Source organism: Homalodisca vitripennis, chromosome 1, assembly GCF_021130785.1.
Source record: "Homalodisca vitripennis isolate AUS2020 chromosome 1, UT_GWSS_2.1, whole genome shotgun sequence".
Taxonomy (NCBI): domain Eukaryota; kingdom Metazoa; phylum Arthropoda; class Insecta; order Hemiptera; family Cicadellidae; genus Homalodisca; species Homalodisca vitripennis.
In genome coordinates, this window is record NC_060207.1 from 60,299,499 (window position 1) to 60,323,221 (window position 23,723).

The 23,723-nt window shown below is 30.0% G+C and overlaps 1 protein-coding gene across 1 annotated transcript in view; it reads left to right on the plus strand.

Moving 5' to 3' along the window:
* LOC124362840 overlaps positions 1-23,723 on the plus strand; it is a 235,100-nt gene that overhangs the window by 193,015 nt on the left and 18,362 nt on the right. The gene's annotated exons all lie outside the window — the stretch shown is intronic.

Below are 23,723 nucleotides of genomic sequence, written 5' to 3' on the forward strand. Positions count from 1 at the left end.
AATTAACCATACATTTAAAGGAAGGAATGTATAGGGAGTTTTGTAATCAGGTCCAAATAAAAATGAATGAAGATTAAAATTTGAACATTTAAAAGTATTGGCACTAGTTCAATGATTGGAATATTTCTTATTCATATATTAAGGGAATCATATTTTTAAAATTAGGTATAATTAAAGAAAACGACTTGTTTTAGATATTTATTATAGAAATGAATTTTGTTTTAAATAAATAGCATGCCATTCACTGCAGTTTTAGCTCATGTAGATACTACACAAAATTTTACAAATGTATCTTTTGCAGTTGTTATTAAAATGAATGTTCTATTTTTTAAATATTCAGGCAAGCTATTTATTTGGTGTAACAAACATTTGCTAACACCTCTATCGGCATTTTTACCCGTAGATCGGTCTACTTCTTCGCTGTAATCAAGAAAGTGAGTCTACATACATGACTAGCATTTCTCTGCATAAAATGTATAATACTTATACATTTATAGTAATGTATACTTTATACTTTAATAGTAATGCAGAAAAGCCCAAATGGTTACTAAATAAAAAACACTAAAGCATTAAAAAAATAAATAACTAACTTATTCTAAAAATCTCAAAGAAGACAGTTCAGATTTTAAAAAATTATCACGCTTTATTTTCATCACAAATTCGAGTGCAATTTGGAAAGGTCATCTGGTTTGCAAATTTGTTTATTCGCGTAGCTTAAAGAATGAAATGCACTAGTATAATCCAGATTTAAACAAGGTAATGGCTACAGAAAGCTGGATTTTAAATCAACAAGAGCTATAGTAAAGAGACGAGAACCTGATGTTGAGTAAAATCAACAAATTATCTCTAAGGTAAACACTTAACAAGGTAAAAAGTAAAACAGGGCGAAAAGCTGACGAAATTGCTTGTAAATATTAAATGCAGAACAAATAACTACCATTATTATCTCTTGGAAGGTGTTCGCAGCTTAATTGACTTCTTTCAACTCACCCTTTAACGTTCATCACTTGGATATAAAACGCCGTGCCAGTCTGAATCAAGCTTTATAGTATTTTATCAAACATTGTTTTCCATTAATTCCATTAAATTTAAGGTAAATTGCCAATACAAAAAACAAATTAGGATATAGTTATTAACACAATATAATTCACATTATTTATGTAATAATTGCAATGATTTTTAAATCCGTGACATTCCTCCTCTTACTATTAAAAATAGTTTCAACATAATCATATTACCAAACATTTTAATGATATCTGATCATGAGCTTAAAAATATGTATACAGTTGCCACATACAGTATTGATAGATCTAGAAACAGTTCAACTTGTACTGACAGGAGACACCTTTCATGAAATACATTTCGTAGTTCAGTTATTAAAGAACTAACTGTTGTGTTAATTTATCTGTAAATATAAGGCAGAGTACGTATAATCAAATAGGAAATCTTGCCAATGTACTTTGATGCAGTTAATACGCTATTGAATCTATACTGATTCATAACGTTGCGAACGTAGTAAGTTTTAAGATGTTTCTGTCATAATTTGTGTGTTTTCCAAAACGATAGCGATTATTTTACTAAAATGAAATCTATCTCAACAAGACTGGATTGTTATGGTTTAGAAAAACCTTGAAAGGGAATACATTTACGAACATTCTTAACATTGGCAGTCAATAAAATATATATTTCTGTCGTCCTTATGTTAATGTACAATAAACTTAACAATAATAAAGACGAAAACTCTGAGCAGAAGAAATAGAAATTCGCTACGGAAGAGGCAATGCAATATCCTATAACAACGATTATTAAATAGTTGACCACGACAACACACATCATTTTCCGGTTTATAACAAAAAATTATATGTCACCAAGATGAAAACGTTATCAAAGTAGGCAACAAAACTTACGCAGCACACAAAACAAGTTTATGTCTGCAAAATATTCTTTCGATAAATTTTGAGATAGTTTAGTGAAATTTAACGAGTTGAAAATGTATGTCTATGTATCCGAATAATGAACGAAAATTTCACAGATGCCTTAAATCGTGTCCTCGTACTTTAATTGATTTGGAGGTTACATTACATTATTACATTACAACCGTACATCCACCAACATTAAAAACATTTTTTGTATAACATTTAATTAACTTTAATTATCGGTACCTCATGTCCTTGTATTACAATAAGTTACGATCTAAGGGTTATTTTAATCAATAATTACATATTAACTGGATTCACAAGCTTTAATGATTAAATATCATAGTTTGTACATACTAAATAGAGTTTTTTGTTATTTTATTATGAATATAAACAAATCGGGAATCCTTGGTTGATGGCGAAAGCGTTTATGTCATCCCTGAGGAAGAGGGAGTTATTTTATCTTCTGGAGGTATTTTTGAATACATACAATTTTACTAAATTAAGAGCTATTAGATACAAGAATCCTTTTCTATGAAGGTGGTGTAAACTTAAATATGCAGGTCAGTTGATCACCAGGCATAAGATATATATCTATAACTCATATCACCTGTTGCAAGTCTTAAAGGATACTATAGTCTTAAAGAGACATTATTATCTAGTAGGCTTTTAGGTTGACAGGATGTTTCAGTAAGTGACATACCTGAAGTCAGCAAGAGGCACTTTGGAGAAACCAGGTAACGTGACCTGTAGCCTCTAATTGTCCCTTTGAGTTATTTCAATTATTTCAAAGAGCACTTGAATGAAATATAATCTCTACAGCTTCTAATACAGTTTCATGGCAACAAACGTGTGATTTCCAAGGGTAACTTCAACAGAACTACCTGAACACCTAGATGTTCTCTCTACGAACAGCGAAGGTTATCAAAATATTATGGGATTAGAATATTTGGAAACACATTTATCTTTTTACACCAGAATCGTGGAAAATGATGGATTCTAAATGTATGCAGCCAAAAACCTGCTGATATTTCAAGAATCAAGTCCAGTAATAATTTAACATTTGATACCAATTATCAACCATTATTACCTCTATAAGAAGTGTATTTTACTAGTTTTATTAATTTTCTTTATAAAATACCGACAATTTATTTGTATTGCTTTTCACCCCTCTTCTACTCAATAATCCACGCCAGACAACGGTGAGGGGTTGATGCAGGAATTTAATAACACCTCACCTTGTAGGCGAGGAGGAGGATCTTGGGTATTAAAAATTTGTCCTTTATTGAAGTATTTTTATTTGGATTTAGCTATCTGACCGAATAGACGGAGTAGGTTTATACCAAGGGACAATTCGTTGTTATGAAAACGTGGGGTGATATTAGAAGTATTGCTTAAATGTGTTTTCATCTAAGCCAGCGAAATAACTGCGTAGTTTTCATGATTTATAAAAAATAAACGTTTAACTGTAAATGCGAGTGATTTTAATATAAATAAATGGTATTTCAACAATAATATTTTAGATATTGATTTTAAAAACTGATGCCAAGAAATGTTTTAATCTTGGGTTCCAAAATATAATTAGCTGTGAAAACAGGTTATTAACTTTCATTTTTATTTTTAAAGTATATTGGTAGCAGTAAATGGAAGTAGCAAGTTTACGAGTTTTGAAACTGGCTTTGTTTGTAACTTTGTTGCCAAGTGAGTGATTGTTTGTAGCAAGTTAGTGTCCAAGATGGGGGAAGGGGACTCTTGTCCATTACCTGCAGCTGATGTTAACCAAAATTCTTGATATCTTCGCGACTTGTCGAGGTAAGGCTGTACTGGTAAAACGTTATCTGGTAACGAGAAAATCGTGTAACGTTCTGTATTACGACTAAAAGAATACATATTTTCATATCAGTCAAGGAAATAAACGAAGTCATTAAATTTAAATTTAGGTATGGCACAATTTGAAAATTATTGACATATTAATGGTAAATGTTTTATATATATATATATATATATATATATATATATAAAACATAAATTATATATAAAACTTAAAAAGTGTATAAAATACTTAGTACAACACTCACAAACAAGGTGTAATCTGAAGAAATAGTGTAATGTTTTTATTAATTTATGGTTGTAAATACTAGTAAAATATGCTATACTTCATAAAATAAGTAGACACACCCTTGCACGATTCGTGGATGAAATGTTTATATTTTAAAGCGTCATAAATATTATATGAGAAAACAGGTTAAAGGAAAATTTGTTAATTTATCCAAGATTACCCCCTAAGAGTCGACAGTAAACAATTTTTTGTTAAAAGATAAATTATTATTATTTTTGAAATTTGTTTAAAAGTCATTTTAATGTGATAACCAAATATAAATAACTTAATAATTATATTTTATAAGAAACCACTAAACTTCAGAATATAGGTAAGTACACTAAAATGAAAGAATTTATATCACATTTGGCACAGTAAAGTATTTCTATTTTTTTTTGTATTTGCTTACACTTTTAGCTGGGAGTAATAAATAATTTTTATAGCTAAGTGTAAAATTTTTCTATACTAAACAATTCTATATTTCATTTCTGTACTTGTATTATACCATAAACGCCATCATTTAAAGCTAACTAACAATAAGAAAATAATTTAATACTAAAAATCAATATCTATCTACAATAGGCTGTTGTAACTACAACTATTTCAACAATCAAAAGTAGTTGGTAAGATATGATTTCAATGTTTTACATATATTTGTAAGTTAATTAATGTAATAGTTTGTACTTTGAAAATTAAGTTTAAATTGACACTTAATCTTTTTATTTTAGTGTTCAACCGTCCTCCTATTTTAAAAACTTATGGGCTTCTTGAATTTGAACATTAACAATTTTTCAAAATAATAGTGTTTACAAAGCTAAAAATCAAATGTTTTGGGAGATTTAAAAGAACATAGCGTTGATTACTGCATTCAATTTATGAAACTTTATTATTGCCAAACTTTCATTATTAAAACTTATTATTATTAAACTGTTATTATTACCAATCAAGGTAATGCTTTTGTGGAATGGATGTAGTAGTTTTAAAGGGTGAGCATTATTGACTTAGAAAAAGTGATTATTTGTGTACCATATATCAATTTTTTTAAATTATGGCATTAACGATTACATACAAAACAATATTATATGAAAAACAAGGTCACGAGTATATAGAACGTCAATAAATTTAGAAAAGATTCACCTCTAGGAAACTTGCTTGATGTGTTGTAGTGGCTTATTTAAGAATTACCCTGTATAATATTTTACAAAACAAATTGATAAAAAGGCCATAACTTAGTTATTTGTGATGCTTCATAATGTTTCATTGATGTATAAATAACACCACCCCATTCATTTTTAAAGAGGATTTGATATCACATATTTCATAAATATATATATATATATATATATATATATATATATATATATATATATATATACACGTTGTGTGTGTGTGTGTGTGTGTGTGTGTGTGTGTGTGCGCGCGCGCGTGCGTGCGTGTGAGCGTGTGCGTGTGAGCGTGCGTGCGTGTGCGCGTGCGTGCGTGCATGTGTGTATGTATGTCACACTTATTATTTCTTAATTAATAATACGTTTTTTTATACTTTTAATTTTTTATATTTGTACGTCATCCGTAATGTAGCAGGGTATTGTAGGGCCATTAGTTACTTTATGTGTTTTGTAGTCATAGATATATACAGCGTTTTCTTCATGTATGGATTGAAGTAGGAAATATAGAAGCTGATACATTAAGAACACTCTGATAACTACAGGGAAAAGTTTGCCCGGGCTAAAATCTGTCCTCGAGTCTGTTTCCGGGCCATTAGTCTAGACTCCAGCCCAAAGTTACAAACTTTATTCTCGCAACACTTCCTTCTCTTCTCGGCGCTGATTTTATGTTTTTCTTCTAATGACTGTAAATGTACCGGGTGTGTCATTTGTAACAGTACACTTCTGATTCACTCGTATAGTAAATTGTTTTAAGGATTTAATTAATATATATTAACATATCGCGTTACTGCAACGATTCGTGTATTTGTTGCGTTGTAGTTAGGGCAGTTTTACAACCATTAAAAATCCATGAAACATAGATATGCACAATATGAAACATTGTGTGCTTTATATGGAACACCGCACTTTGTTATGACCCTAACCCAGAGAACCAATAAACGGAAATTAATTCCAACACGTGGTCAGTTCTGACCAAACGTTATAATCTGAGCCTGAGTATGCTTTGTCACAAACACAACTTATTTGCATATCATTTTTGTCTAATGTTGCATAGTTTCATATTGATCTGCTGATTTATATAAATATACAGCGCAATATTAAATTTGTACTTTTATGTTTAATTGAGCATTACTTTTTTCACTATTTTTCAATTAGCACTTAAAGTGAACATTTTATAGAATACAATATTTGCACTTTCCTTATTACTTGTGTTACGTTTTATATTAAGCGTATATATTTTTATATTATATATTTTTATTATTATTATATATATATTTTATTATATTATTTATTTTATATTTTTATATTTTATATTATATTTTTTTATTTATTGAAGGAATCAACCAAAACTAGTAGTTCAAAATGTTAATGATAATTATTTAGAAAATTGTTTTCTGGTAACGTGATTTTTAAAGAGGTTATAATTTGGATTATGGAAATTGACAGTTTTCATTTGAGCCTCGTTGCGCAATAATGCACTACGCAACGAAAGAAATCTAATTCTGTTGCATTCAAAATTAATTCTCGACTAAATATTATTTTAAATCCCAATTATCTTCAAAAAATGACAAAAAAGTTAAAAATAAGTGATTATAATATAAGACTCTAACTATAAAAATTAATTTTAAGTAGTTATTTCCCATTTAATTAAATTCAGACTTGGTATTTGTGAAATAAAGATATTAAATCACAAATTAGTCTTTTCTTTATATCTGTACAAAGTTATGCATTTGATATTGAAGAAATCATAAATCTAACAGCCATATCACAATTTCCTTAAACTCCTGATAAGATATTTCTTTCATCCCTTGTATGAAAAATAAATGTCGTATTATTGATAAGTTTAAAACTATTGAAGTAAGAAACTGGCACTAGATTCCCGAATAACTTGTGAGTTTTGTATAAAAAATATAGTGTTTTTTTTACAACACTTATATTTTGTCTAGTAAGTATAACTTTAATGCACGTGGAAATGTAAATCGATACCGTGGCGGTAGTCCAGGAGTCAGTCAGTGTCTTCGTGCGGCCGACCTCTGTCACAGTGTAGTTGTCAGTCTTCAGAGAGAACAGGCCAGGGGTAAATTGGTCTTACTTTGGGGATTTCCTGATGCATATATATCTTTTATTCTTCGATCGTCTTTCTTAGCTTTTATTTCTATACTTACTGTTAATAATCAGACTATTTACTACACTCGTAATTACTACCGATGGAAAATGATACACATATCCTAGACGTGAACAAAGAGATTCTGAGATTATTGAACAAAATAAAAGAAATTCTTTGTTTCGAATAATGTAATTTAAAACCTTGAAGAGATCATAATAGTTATTTTAAAATAAAAATATGTCATGTTAACAATTAAATGTTTGACGTTTACAATGATTTTAGAGATTTTTTCTTGGCCAAGAACAAATCCTATTCAGTCAAGAGCAGGAGACTCTACGGATTTTTCTACTGTCAATGCTCCTCGGATCGTTCCAGCAAATTAAATTCAGCAGAAAAGGAATGCTAAATGAGTTCTAGAACAATTTCCTTGGAACAACGGTTTGAATCAATTGGATTTTTAATTTAAGACAATACAAAAAAGCACGGATGTCTTCTATAGATTTAATTAAAGTGCTCTCTTTGATTTGATTTATCTAATTATAGAGCGGTTAGTTCAAATATATATAGTTAATATAGAATATAGTTTTGGAAAATGTTATTAAATAATAAATAAAACATAATAAGGAATAAATGGATAAAATACAAAGGAATAAGGTCCATAGAATCAATTGATTTTAGTTCCATAATATGGTTTATTCTAACACCATTAAGGTATAGGAACGTTAATGGAAGAAATAATTTTACTCGTACTTCACCCCTATAAATTTGTTTTGTGTTAGAAAATCCATGATAGTGTGATAAAAATATAACATTTTAAAATTATACTTTCAGAAATTCGACCAACAATACGAAACTCGGACATAAAGAGGTATTTATTATAGCGTTCCTTAAGTAAACATACCGTATTATAAATTTTAATTTTTTAGACTTGTGTCTACGAAACGAAAAAGTGATCATTAGGGACTTGTGGCATTCTTTGAGGTCACTTTGAACTATGGTCAAAAGATTTGTCGGAGTTTTAATGCCTCGAGTTTCGGAGTTACTTTTGTCACATTTCAAAAGCTAACTCCGAAATACTTTATATACAATAGTAAACAATAAAATATTTTGAATACTTCGTAGCTGTACAATATTAATCATATTTCTAAGAGGTAGCAAATATAAATAGCAGGTATAATATGACAAGAGGAGAACATATGAGGGAGTGCCACCAGTATGCGTGACCGTCCCTTGACAGCTTTAGTATTCGAGTCTGCCCTTATCTGTGACTACACATTATTGCCTTCTTAATCAACTAACTTCTGCTGTTCATTGTCATAACATGAGCATCGTGATTTATGAGTCCCTATGTGCATATCAAAACTACATTCACATTCTACATAGGTGTGTCTCTAGATTTTATTTCATGATTATGCACTTTTCTTATATAATTTAGAAATTCCACATAATCCTCAGATTTTGTCAGTAAATTTAGCGGTCTTTAAATTAAAAAATATTATTATACTTTTGATAAAAAATATTCTATATTTGTTTATCTGTTAGATTTGCTTTTTCAAACATTAACAAAATTTGGCTTCTTCAACAAGATTATTAAAACACATTTATAAATTAATAACGTGATAGGTAAATGAATAAAAAACCAAATACAATAATAATGTAAAAAATACTTTCTTTAAATACTAGAAACAAATTGTATTTGTTAATAACTTTCAAAATTTACACAGGTAAAAATATTTTGTTTTCATAAATGTATTTAAATTATTTTATCTTTATCGTAAACAAAAAAGATGGAAGAAAACAATCTCTATCAATATGAATACTAATATGTCAATCAAGGATGGTCATCATGTTTTATGTACAACAACTCACGTTTGTTGTTTTTTTATAAATGTCGGATACATTGAAATATAAAGGGATTTAGAAAACGGTTACATACCGAGAAAATTCTCATAGATCCAAATAATGAACTTTCTAAATTTAACTATTGCAATATACTATTGAAAATGTTTATAAACAATTTATAACATTTTAACTCTGATGATATCCAAGAATATTTTAAAATAAATATTAAAACCATAATGTTTGAAACAAACGTACAATTAAAATTCGATATTTTTTATTAAATGGTAGGTATTTTAGTTTGCTTCACCACAACACCGACGTCATTAAGATTTCACTCAAGATGAACCAAATACAGTATGAATACATCATTCAGACTAAACGTTACAAGACACAAATACAGACAGAACGGCGCTTTGGCTAATCCCGTGTACGGTTGTGTGCTTGCATAAAGTTCACCGTATATTCTCGTAAATTAGCAGAGGTATTCACGTGCACGTGCCAAATGTTAGAACATGGGGTGTGAAGCATTTAAATGGATGTAATGCATTAAGAAAAATGTATAAGAGTAAGTAGTATTTTAGCTAAACATATTCAATGATTAACAATATTCCTGCGTTATTTTCTACTATTCCTATTACAACAAACAAAATGAACTTATTTCCCAGTATACGACTTTAGCCCTATAGTACATTACTAGAGCCACAAGAAACCCGATTTAAACTAAACAAATAGTGATATTGTAATATTAGACTTATTGTTCGTCTTTATCACTTGCACGCTTGATTTTTATGATACAGCAACACCAAACTGAGTAAAATATACGTCTAAGGTAATAGTAAGGTTTTAGGAGGTAACATTACTTGCCTGAAGATGAGACATGTTTGCTTTGAGTTAGCTTAGGAATCTATAATAATTGTAAGTAACAATTAAAACAAGTTTATAACCATCAGCTACGTTAGAAGTGAACTTAAATGGGATGTATACATTATGGAATTAGTTATTGAGTGAGTTGAATTTGACTGATATAATTATAAACTAAAATTTACAAATTTAACTTCATGAATGACGTCGATTGCTTTTTATCAGTGAAGATGGCTTTGTCAGTGCCATTACTAGTTATTTCCTCAAAGATGCCTTTAAAGATTAAATTTTCTTGACTGCGATTTGTTTGAAGGAGTTTTAAAACCTCTGTGTTAGTGCTCTTTATTGGAAAATAACATTCATATCATTCGTTCTATTCATCGTATTCATTGCTTTTGAATAAATAAATGTTTGAAGAAAGTAATTTATTTAAATTTCGTTTGGATATGGAAATTTTAATAAATGCAATGCTGACCTAGATATTAAACACACGTGCATCTTCAAATTATATCCACTGTCTTAGAAAAAAATCACTTTCTTTAATTAGAAAAAAAGAAGTGATTTAAAACAGGAAATGGTTGAATATGTTGTGAATTGCTCTGTACAATGTTTCAAATTAACATATGCACGCGGGTAGACATACCCACAATGTAACAGTGACCAGACGACATCAGTTGGACGTTCGCCATCTTGCCGTTGCTTGTCTCTCACTCCTCTTGTATCCTGTCGTGTCCTTACGTAGTAGTGTGAGTTCCTCACGATGACGTCAGGTTTCCAGTTTAGGATATAGTTGGCCATCTCCCAATCACTGCATAACTGGAATATAAACTTGATTAAATTTGATAAATAAATTTTGATTCTCTACTTGTTTTAAATTTCAGCGTAATTGTTTTATCAGCAGATAGTCTGAGTTTTAGTTCTAAGGAAAAAATAACGGCAAGCATAGAGAATAAACAAAATTTTAAGCATATACTAACATAAAATTCAAGTGATTTTTGTAGGCTCGAGATTACAATGAACGCAGTAGTATGGATGAAGATAGGATACATAGTTAATAACTATTTGGTTACAATTTGTGAAAGATAATATTTTCTTTAAAATAACAATTATTTTAAACATAATTTAACCAGCATTAATATGTTTAACCGACAAACTTTGATTTCCAAATTGAAGCAATCGCAGATGAGAATTAGTTCATAGTTTAATTCATTATCTAGCATATATTCTAATATTGAGCGAAAGTTCTGCTGTGGTTAAAGACTGTTCCAATGATAGTAAGGTACAGTGAACGTTTTTGGCTATATATATCACCTTTGTTTTTAAAGCCTCTGTAATTATTTATAGATCCTTCACATTGTCGCAGTAACTGCCCTAGGTGCTACGTGGTATCTTCTTTCTAATCGAGTTTTTTTCGAGAATCGAGAATTCTGTCCTTAAAGTCATACTTGAAATATAAATTAATTTTTAATTTTACCAAAATATGATGCAACAAATTTGACACAAAGAGAATTAATTCTGTAACTTTCATAAAGAACTAAAAAAATAAGTTGTCACACGATCGGCTCGCTGTTAAAAACATTTTACTGACCTCAAAAGTCACATTTTTTAAGGTTTTGCAAATTTTATATATAAAAAACGACTTCAGGTGATGTTAATACATTTTGAAAATTATCAGTCATCCATATATTTAGGGTGTTGAAATTTGGACAAATCCTGTATTTATTCCTTTTATATTTGATATTTATCATTTAGAAATAGCATATTCGTATTGAAACTGTCTCTGGTGGTTAGTGTCTGCGATTAACATTTCATCTCCCCATGTTCAGACGTTTCAAGAGATGACGACTTCGTTATCTCATTTTCTCTTTAACAATTCGTTAATAACTACTTCGTTATCAAGCCAATAATGGATACGAGCACCAAAATGTTCTAGCCATACACTTTGGCTATATTTTGCCCAATTTCAGCACAGTGTTGTAGTTGTTTCGTGATTGAGAGAGCCAACCTGACTCTGACACGTGAATGAAAGTGGGAAATTGCATTGTCATAAATATCTTAGATTAATGCTTTGCTTATTAACTGGCTTAAAGTGTACAATCCAATTATTTTGGTAGTAGTAAATATCACGTTTGTAAGTATAGGCTGACATTTGGGTGAGATTTTTCTAGTGGGTAACTTTGAGTTAGCCGATGATGCACGTTCCTCCATGGGATTTTGATGAGCGGTAGTGAAGTATAACTTTGTTGCAGGTTCTTGAGAACGACTTCAGCTATAGACTTTAAATTATCTATAAAACTTGATATGGCATAGGCAACGTACTGTTCGATGATTTTGCATGTTCCTCATGTCAGAAGCCTTTCACGCTACTCCTAATGTGGTACACTCCTTCCTCAATAATCAGGAGCACCACAAGAATATTGTTTTTCTATTTAAATGAGCCTCAGTAAATCTCTTAATTTTATTATTCATTGCCCTATAAAGAGAAAGAAGAATAATTTCAGTGCGTAAAATAACATTAAAAGTCATTAGGAGAATTGTATAAATAGGTGGCTCGAGGGAGGGTAGAAGTAAAGTTTGTGAGTTGTGACTCGAGAGTCGGCTAATGGTTTGGAAACAAGCTGGGAGACAGATTTCGGCCTTGAGCAAACTCTCCGTGACAAACTTACTCCTGCTGGACTTTCTTAAATTTCGCTTCATATTGTTACGAACAAAATAAATAAAACAACTTAAAATGCGAAAACGTTCAAACTTAGCTTAGTTCAATTGAATTCTTCTCGTGATACACAAGACTCGGCTTTTTGTTCTGCTCGTTTAACATAGTGTAGTGTGCATCATTATTATTATTATATTATTCTCTAATCTTTAAAAATAGAGAAGAATAATAAAGATTTTAAATACGATACTAAAATTAAAATATGTCATCCCACTGTGTGATGTATAATTTATGCAGTTCTATTAAAAATATATTAACATTAGATTGTTTTCGTATTAATTAACAAAATATTAAACATAAAATAATTAAGATCAATTTCCCCAAAAATATAAACTACCGAACGATTTGTGTAATATTATTGCTTACTTTCTGATAATCACGTGAATATTTCCTCGTTGATTAATGAACAAACCACTATTTATCTAATTAATAGCTGGCTTACTATAATTGAAATTCAAAGGTAATTGACATAGCGATATTATGGATTCAATTAGGTTCAGTGTTGCTATTGGAAATCATATGAACTCTATTAATATTGAGGGTTTCATTAAATACTTTAGCGTATAACCCTAGACTCGATCTGTCAGCTGTGATATTTCAATGCTAGGCTCGTACATACATTATACACGCATAGTCAATATTATAACGCGTGGTTTTCTGTGTTTGATATTTTTACAAGTTATATTTAGTAGTTATATTTATATTTAGTTCGTGTAGTTATGTTCTTGTTATAGTACAGTTTATAAAGACTGACATGAAAACTTTTTTGGTGTGTATATTGGACAATTACATAATAGTACACAGGGTGTCTCATAACCGTTTGATTAAACTTTACCTCGTTGTTCACTAGGTAATAACTAACAAATAATACATCAATTTACGATTTCTATCTAGCTTAGTTTTAAAGTTTTGAGTATGTATGCCTAGATTTATTATAATATGTAGGTTACTTATTTCAGTACTTTAACTAAATAAAATCAAGTTACATTAAATAATTTATTATACTGTTACAATATATCTTACTTAGAACTATATTTTGTTTTTGTAGTGAGCTGAAATTCCTTAGTTGGCATTATTTATTTAATATTTTGTGACTAGAAGTAATTACTTAGCACATTACAAGAAAATAGCTGTTATTTGAAAATAATTAACACTTTTTTAAGAAAAATCCATGTGGGTTTTCATATAATAAACGGTTCATATTTGTTGTACACATTAGTTTGTATCTAGTTTTAAATCTCAGCTGTACGTCTGTATAGCTTTCATTAATTTACTGAATTTAAATTTATAAATTATTGGAATTTATTAGTAACAAGATAACATTAATCTTAGAAAAATTAAAGGTGTACATTTTCTAAATGTAATTTTGAAAACTCTAAACCATTGCTTTTTCGAAATGGTACTATTTCAAAATGGATAGCATTTGATATTTTGCACGAATTTGTAACTCAGTGTGGTAAGGGTTTCTGTCGAGTTTCATGAGTTTATCTTATATATTATTTGTATATATGAGACAGTGAGGTTTAAAAAACATACAGGCAGACAGACGGATAACTACAAAACTAAGCTAAATAGGAAACATTGTGTCATGTAATATATGTTAGTTTCAACATACTGAACAACGTGCTAAAGTTTGAACAAATGGTTACGAGGCAACTTGTATAATGTAAATATTATAGAATTTTAGTTTAAAAAGGGGGTTTCGAGTATTTAATTAATGAATTAAAATGTAATAAAAATTATACCCGAAAACAACCACAACCACCATTGACACGAATAGATTACAATTATTAACCTTTATGCGCCGTGTCCAAAACTTGTTCATCGGAAAAGGTTGCCATAAGTTTCCTTTAAACAAAACCCAGATCCTGCCGAGCTTATTCAAGTAAAAGTGCTCAAAGGATTTCAATGCCAGCAGCGTCTTCAAATTGTTTTAGCAAATTAAATCCGACGGAGCTGGGTCAATTTCACGAACAATGTCACAATGAAAACGGTTGAACCTGAGTACCTCAGATCTTCTGAGAGAAAAAGTTAAATAAAATACTTTTACAAAAAAATACTCTTCTTTAGTAATTTTTACTGTTAAAGAAACCAACAGCCTTTGGATAATCACCATGAGTTTAATGATTCACTTGTTTAATTATATAAACAAGAGTCATCCGAGGTTTGTATAATGTGTTTAACAACTTTTTTGGATATATGATTGGCTATGTGTTATGTTGAATAATAGGTTTGATAATAATCCTCGCTCAGTTTTACAGATCTCAGCATACCATTCAATAACCCTATCAGGTACAACGACTCTTCCCCAATATAAAGAATTAAAACAGCAATGTATTCGATTGCGTGTCATACCAGTCTGTACTTGTATCTCCTGGATACAGAGTCGCAACAGAGGACGGAAAGATTTCAAGATTCTTGAATAACAAAAGATTTCAGCCAACGACAGAATGGTTCCAATGTATTCGAAATCTACTGATCATGGGAATAAGGGTTTGAGTATTTTCTTGTATATAAGTAACAATAGTATCGCTTTGAGGTATTTTGCAATGTGTTAAGCTCTACTTTGTTAATAATCTTCAGTTTACATGTCAGAGTTTTGGGACGAAAATTAAATCCAGTTATTTCTTTAAAGTGTTTAAAAATATATGGATTTATGTATTATTTGATTTAACGCTTAAAAACTTACACAAACGTTTATGGTCTTGTGTCTAATTCTTTAGCGTTGATATGTGTGTATTCTACCTAAAAATCATATATTTAAAACTTTTAAGTTGTAGTGTTTTTGCTTGACAGAGATAGTATTTTATCTTACAACAATTTCGAATTTTATTCATGAAAACCATTGTGAGATAAAAATACTATAAGGCTTTAAATAAACTAGGCAATGAAAAGACAACACGTTTATACTTAGTTTGCCTTGATTGGATGATAAATGACTGAAAATATTTATTTTTACTGCTAAAGAAATCCTACAAAAAGTTGTTTTATAAACCAATTTTGACATTTATGACAAAAAAAATTAATATTCGTACCGAATTCCAAAACTACAGATTAAAAATTGTAGACATATGAAGTATAAGTAAATTATAGAAACAGACAAACATTAATACAAGTGATTGTATTTCAGATATAATATATATTTTATATTTGAAATACATATTTTATATTTTTATATATCTTTAAAAAATGTTTTAACTAATAAAATAATGATAGTTTCATTACATGTTTCAAACACCTTGTGTTAACTTTGTATTAACAGAGGAATGACCGTGAATCCAATACAGGTTGTTAATAAATAGAAATTTGTATTTGTTTTAGATTTAAAGTACTCCAAAATCTACTGTAGATAAGAATACTTTCTTTCTTCTTTTAGAATAAATTAAGTATATTTATAAATTGAGATTATAGGCTATATTTAGTTAAAAAGGTATACTATGATGATGTTTATAAATTAAAACTTAAAAATGAAAAATGACCAGTGAAGCTTTTGTCAAGCAGGTCTTAACAATATGTAGAGCTTCAAAATAGGCAAATACAACATACCAAGCAAGGATTTTATCAAGTTTGGCAATAAATTGTATTTAAAACTTAAGTATTTTTTAAAGATAAAATACGTACGAAAATAATTCATACTTTCATAGTAGGTACAAAACCTCATACACATAAATACAGAGTATAACAATATGCATTGTACATTCTGTGAACATAACGGCTAATACAGTGTACATATCAATATTCAACTACGAAATGTGTTAATAACTATAATAACTAAATATGTAACTTTCCTTTCCTTGCATGAAAAATTGCACATTATATTTACAAGGACTGCAATAGGGGGGAAATGTTTATAAGCATTATAAACATATCGTATAATTTGCAATTAATTGTTTAATACACGCTATGCATATCGGCTTAACCCTTTAATTAGTATGGGCGCATTTAGATACATTATATTGAATGTGTCTAGTCTCAGTAATGTGGAACATCATAATATACTGCCAAGAAAACAGTTAAATACAAAAATACGTTTAAAACATTAGATGGATTTAATGTGTGTGCCTAAAATTTTGCCTTACTTGAATTTGTTTTACAATATGTACTGAGATACAACAAAATCAAAATATTTTATAGAAAAACTTAGAGGTTTTGGTTTTTTTATTAGAATTTATGATATTGCTATATGTTAATATGATGGTAATAACCTCCACGTCATCTCGCTGCCAGCAGCGGCAGGACAGTTGGACTAATCCCTGACAGTTGTGAGCTTACATATCTCACTCTCCAGAACTCGATAATCTCAGGAGCGTATCCCAGATCACGTCTCCAGATATGTGCATCCCCACTTCAAAGAAACTTGGGGTACTAATGCAGACCAGGATAGCCTTCTTTAGCAAATAAACTTTAAAATCAACAATTCAATTATCTTTACATAATACGAATATCACATGTAAGGACATTGTTATAAACATTATTCACATGAACTTCAGCCTTGCTGTGGGATTCTAAGGTTTGTTATACTATCCTTTGATAATGGCAGTTACATTGTATATAGTTTTGTTTGTTAAATCCTATTAAAGGTTTGATTTAAAAAAATGTAACAATTCCACTATGGCCGATTTTCCGTTTCGTGTGCCTGATGTATTCACCAACTCGCGTAGGTATTACAAGGTTAGTTTCACCAATGTAGAGTGTGCTACAACTACATGGGACTTCATAGACTCCAGGTGTACACAGTGCAATCGTGTTCTTCACTGATATAATATGGCAATGCTGCTGATACAGCTCTACTCCCATCACCCATCTATACAGACGGATGAGTATAATTTGCTGTTTCTGTTTAACATTTGTTACTTAAAGCTAGTACTGTCCCCACAGTATGCTATGAAGACGAATAACATCGCCATCGCAACCATCATTTGGCATATGATATGGTACTCTCCTCTTTCCTTCACTCTCGAAGGTTTGTTATTAAGATAAAATCATTTTGCCTGACTCGGGAACTTGTGACAAGAGTTCTTCGAAGTAGGCTCAGAAAATTCAGTTAATGGAATAGGATGATCATGAGAAGTGCAGGGAATATGCTTTATCATGGAGGTTATGAGATTGAAATAAACTGTAAATTGCAGTCTGTTGTACGTGGTTTATATTTCTTTGCACATACTTTTAAGACCAACTTTTTAATTTTAATTTCCATTTTAATATATATATTATCCCGGCGGAGCAAGTACTTATGGTGATTCAATATATAAAACTTATATATGTGAGCTCCAAAATAATATGTTTGTCTTAATGCTGTTATAATAATTAGCCAACAAATATAAGCGTTTACACCGAGCTTAAATATTTAGGGGCCAAGGAAAGCTGTTAAGTAACTTAATGATTTGCTTTTCAAATTAATACATTGAATGTATTATATATAAATATAAATATGTGTGTGTGTGTTTAAGAAATAACTTTTCAGGAATCTGGAAAGCAAAAGAGAGGGTGGAAGTGTTCGCAGTGGAAGAAAATACCCCAAGTTGTGACTGAAAAGTCTCAGCAAATGGTTTGGAAATAAACTGGTAAATTCTGGCCTTGAGTAAGCCCCCTTCCTTGGTAGTCACAGTTTCCTGACTTACCCTATTATTACAATACATTTTCCTCGTTAGTATTATAAAGGGGACTATTAGTTATCAATATTAAAAACCGAGAGGCAAATGTCTTTGTGTGAGCATACAAGATACTTTTTTTAACCCATAGATGGCTTTCCCTTCTGAAAGAAATCGATCGTCAGCCGACCTAGTTTTAGTGGTAGCAGAGTAGACATAAGATTTATTTAAACTTTTCTGTTCTTATAGGGAAAGAAAGAAAAAAACTAGAATACGAGAAATATCTCTAGCCATAAATAATTAATACTCAGCAAATAGAAGATTTTGTATATCTTTTACGTAAACTGTAACTAACCAATTTCTTTACCGTACTACAACATCAGTGAAGTTGTTCATGCACGCACGACATTTCTTAAATATGAGCAAGGAGCAAAACCACTTCTTGCATAAACTATTAAGTTAACACTTAGTTCTTAATCTTATTAATACAAATGGTTATGGCATAGCAATAGAAACACATTTCTTTCCTTAACAAAGTCTTCAATGGAAATGACGTTATATTACGATTCAGCTACATCTAAATATGATGTTTAAACTAGAATGTATAGAGAGAGAATATGTATTTAGGATATACAATGATATACTAATATTATACATGTATAAATTAATCGGATCCTACAGTAATTAAGATGGTTATATGAAAAGGTAGGAATAAATGTAAGGTATGAAGGGCTCTCCAACAATCGCCCTAAAACTTGTATTAACATGCATAGCTTGGGCCGACCTCAGCAGGGCTAACCCTGGTTTATTGCCGCTATTACCTCTCACTCTGATTATTATTACCCCAATTTCAAAGCCGTGGGTTTGTTTTAATTACTAAATGGCAGGAACCCAGAAGTTTTACAAAAGTGTATGCAATTTCTTACAACGTTATTTGAACAAAGCTTTGATTTAAGTTATCATTATATAACTGTTTATTGAGTAAAAGATTTACAACAACTATAAAAAATAATAAATAAAATACACAAGAAAAGAAATAAATGTTAAAATTAAATTTGGTCATTTAATTAAATTTTTGTGATAAATTATTTGCCACAGACATGGATTAATCCAGGAATCGACATTACATTGTAACCTACATAATTTATGTATTAATATTTTTGATCAAATGAAACATAAACCGAGTTATTTAACTCACTTGGCTGAATCATCTGTGTTTGGAAAATCTTAAAAATATTTTTGTCAACTAATGAATCACACAACATAATTTCATCATATGCGTTCTAAGCGACAAAAGTAAAAACAAATCTTCCAATTATTTTTATTTGTTTATTCTGAAGTATAAACAGGTTATTAATTAATTTATTTATTCGTTCTTATTGTTCCCAACATGTTACCTTTAACCACACCGGCCTAATTATGTCCATTGTTACCAAAAACGAATCATGGAAGTTTCCCTGGTTTAAACAATCATACCAGTTGATTTAGGAGGATCAAAAACCTTTATTATGATTGTTAGTCAGCTGGATTTCGAGATTTATTTTGTAGAAGTAGCGCGTATCAGATAACAGGATAATTTTCATATTTCGAATGTACATTTACATTACTGAGGCTATTGTAAACCCTTCGAGGTTCCGTAAAAAATATAACTAAAATTAATGTTTGAAATTAATCAAAAGAATAAGGAATAACCGAACACATGTTTGTAATATAAAGAAATGAAGACGAGTGCAGTCGACTGTTTTTCACAATTTACCTAGTCAGAGGACTGAGATTGTCTATGTAACAATAACTCGGACAGTCAGCTGCAGGTAATGGGCCACAGTTAGCACCGGCTATTAGGAAACAACTACACAACAACTACCTACTGTTGTTAACTGAATTGTCAGCGGTTTGACAAAAATACTATTTACTGAATCCGATTTGAACACAAGTTTCTCAGGGTAATTCACGAAAACTTTCTCTAACAATGGGAAATTACAGAAAGTATGACATAAACTATCATTCCATCACCACCCCCCAAATTATACTTTAGAAATAGAATTGATGTATATTTATAACTATGTTTAAAAAATTACATGTACTGAAATTGAATAATGTACTGCAATTAACTGATGATATGTGAACGGTTTCTTTGTCAATTAACTTAGATCTTATAAATGAACATAGTCTTGTGCATGTATAGGACGGGCTGACAGGGGCAATTCTCCTTATATCTTAAACATGAATAGAAATAAGTAAGATTACGAATACGCTTTAAATAAAAAAAACCAATAGTAAGTAAATATATATTTTAGTTACTGGCAAAATTGATTTAGGTATTTCTTTTATATATATTTTTAAACCATTTAAAAAGTTTTATGAAACTACACACACGGATTTCATTTCTCTAGTTTCAATTTTAAACGCAATAAATATCCCCCGCTTTCTGTTATAAGGCGACAAAATCATATTTTACTTTGATTAATAGGCCATTAGATTTATAGTAAAATTTACAATCCGGTCGAATTTGGATTTGAATAAAAGGTGCACACTCCTACGTGTACGAATTTGCATATAATTCTGTATCTTGAAGAAGTAAAAGGTATTGTTGTTATATCAGTAAGCGAGATAATTTGAGATTGGGTTGACAATATTAATTTATTTCCACTTTTATGTGAATTACTTTATTCATAATTAATTTGAGATGGGTAAAATTAAATACCTTTTAATACTTGTAGATGTAAGTCGACAATAAGATATCCTTTATATGATCCAAGGTTATTAAAATGTCTTTCAGTATAAGTGTAGCCCATCGAAGATTTAAATAATAAATATTGAGATCCTGTCTGTTATGAAGAAATTACATTGAAGAATTACAGGCAAGTATACACGACATTGTTATTAATGTTGTCTAAACCCCCATTATACGTGTATTGTTTTGCAGAGATACAAGCAACAAGAATATATTAGTCTTTAACTTCACTCGTCTACTTACTGGTTGGGAAACTTAAATAATTAACACAAACAATTGTTTTATCAGTCCTGCTTCACAACTAAAAAAGATAGATTGTCATCTTTAGTATTATCTCAAAAATAAATTATTAGTCTATATTGACAGCAAACCTAAGGATCATACTTTTTAGTAAAGTAGTAAGAATAATATGAATTTAAACGTATGACCAGTATGATGATATAAAAATAATTCAAGTTAATTCAAGTTAGACTAAAATTAACTTTGATTTCTAATTAGTCTTTGCATAATCAAAATGCAGAAGGTCAATCAGAAAATTGGCAAATCCACATTTAATACTTCTACACAAATGATTGGAACGGAATTTTTCTAAATGTATTAATAAATAGGAATTACTTATCGGATGTACGTTCACACGTAAAGAATATATAATTGTTTTACAATATATGTTTTATGGGCATTACATAATAGAATACGGGTTTAGAGGATTGAGTTCACGGAAAGATATTGACTAATAGTCTATCAATAAGTTAAAAAGTTTTAGTTAGTACTAATAATATTTCTAAATCACATCTCTTAAAGTAAAGTAAAGTAAAAAAGTAAAGATGTCTTATTTTACCAGGCGAAGTTAGGGCTAAGAAGCCCTCTCTAACACTAACACTTAACCTGGGGACCCTTTCTTCCTTAAAGTACCTTTCCAGAAGAAATAAAAATATAAAAATTCACTCAATAAAGATTTACATTTCATTATTAAAGTAGTAATATTAGACGATTTTGAAACCAGGTCCGAAATAAACGGCTAAAGATGCATGGTTGTTTAAGTAGGTATGTTGGCTACTGTTACTTTTCAGAACTGACTAGTACACTAAAAAAAAGGTAAAATAAGATCCTGATATAAGGTAATATAAGATCCTAATAAAATAAAATTTTCAAATGAAATATGATTCAAGAAAATTAATGTCACAATGAAATACAACTTTGAGAAATTACATGTTTTTCAACAAAAGTACTTCTTTCAGTAATCATGTACGAACTCTGAAACATTCTTTCCTTATCTGAAACTGTTCTTCAGTGACTCTATTTTAAGATGGCTCAAACTAATACTTTAAATAAAAAACAAATGTTATTGCAAAATGACAAAACGTTTCTAATTTTTCTGTTTACATGGAAGGTAACTTAAAGAGCTGTGAATATTAAAATAAAAAAAAATAACTGTTACACTACTATAAATATCAAGGTACTCCTAGATTAGTTTCTCGTCCTCATTGTTATATCAGTTTTGTCATCTATTCGGCCAGTAGCCCGTAAGGGTAACCGACTGTGTAAGGCTGTGCGGTAGAGATAAGGGCTGTGTTTAAGGACGGTCATCCTATCCAATGAATATTAATATTGCTCCCTACACGGTCAACAGATACCATTGTATTTATTACCCATGTGCAGATAACGTCTGGTTACGTTGCTTTCTTACTGTCTTTCAATTCGATAGAGAGTCACCATTCACGGTAAACGCTATATTTCCCCCAAAAATAATCAATACAAACTGTTTGGTACACAATTTAAGTTATACTTTTGTTATAGTAATATCATTTACGATAAATATATCCGGATAATCAACTACGGTGTGTTGTAACGTATTTAAGCGTTCCAATTTTTGAGTGAATTCATGTATTTATCACGCAGTATAAGACTATTTTATACGTTAAACAAACTTCGATTTAAGACTGTTAAAAAGGTTTAAGTCAAAGAGGGAAAGACTTAGGAATTGACTAAATTTAAATAGTAATAATAATGTGCTTTATTGCATAAACAATCATACAATGCATGGAATTTGTTAATACGCAAAGTATTTTTGTTAATACAAAGTATTTTTGTTAATACTTTGCGTATTATACTATAAATATAACTATAATACTAATTACAACGCCAGAAATAAGGCTTTGGACATCGCTTTCGATATCAGAACTGAGATTTCACTTTCAATATCAATTATAATATTCAAATATTTTCTTCTCAGCGGCCCAACATGAACTCTTCAACGGAGTAAAACGCCTTTGACACCAGGAGGTGTTTTAATCGAGATTTGTATTGTTTGAGATTATATGTTTATAGACGTATAAACATATAGACGTATATACGTTTAATACTCTCACAGAGCTTATTGAATAATCTCACGCAAATTTGAAATGGCAAGTGTTGAAGCGCTATCGTTCTGTATTGACATTTGTTTATAGCAAATGTACGTTTGAACAACCTACTAAGTTTGAGTAAATTTGTCCTTAAGCGCAAGCTTAAAAATGGATACCATATTTGGAGACTCAAGAAATTACATATTGCATATACAGAGTGTTCACAAAAGAGTGTCACAAACCTCCTTGGATGGTAGTTTTCATCATATCAAGCAAAAAATGTCCTATAAATATAAGCCGACAATGTGTAGTTTACCCGCTAGACGCCATTTTGTATTTTTGAGAAAACA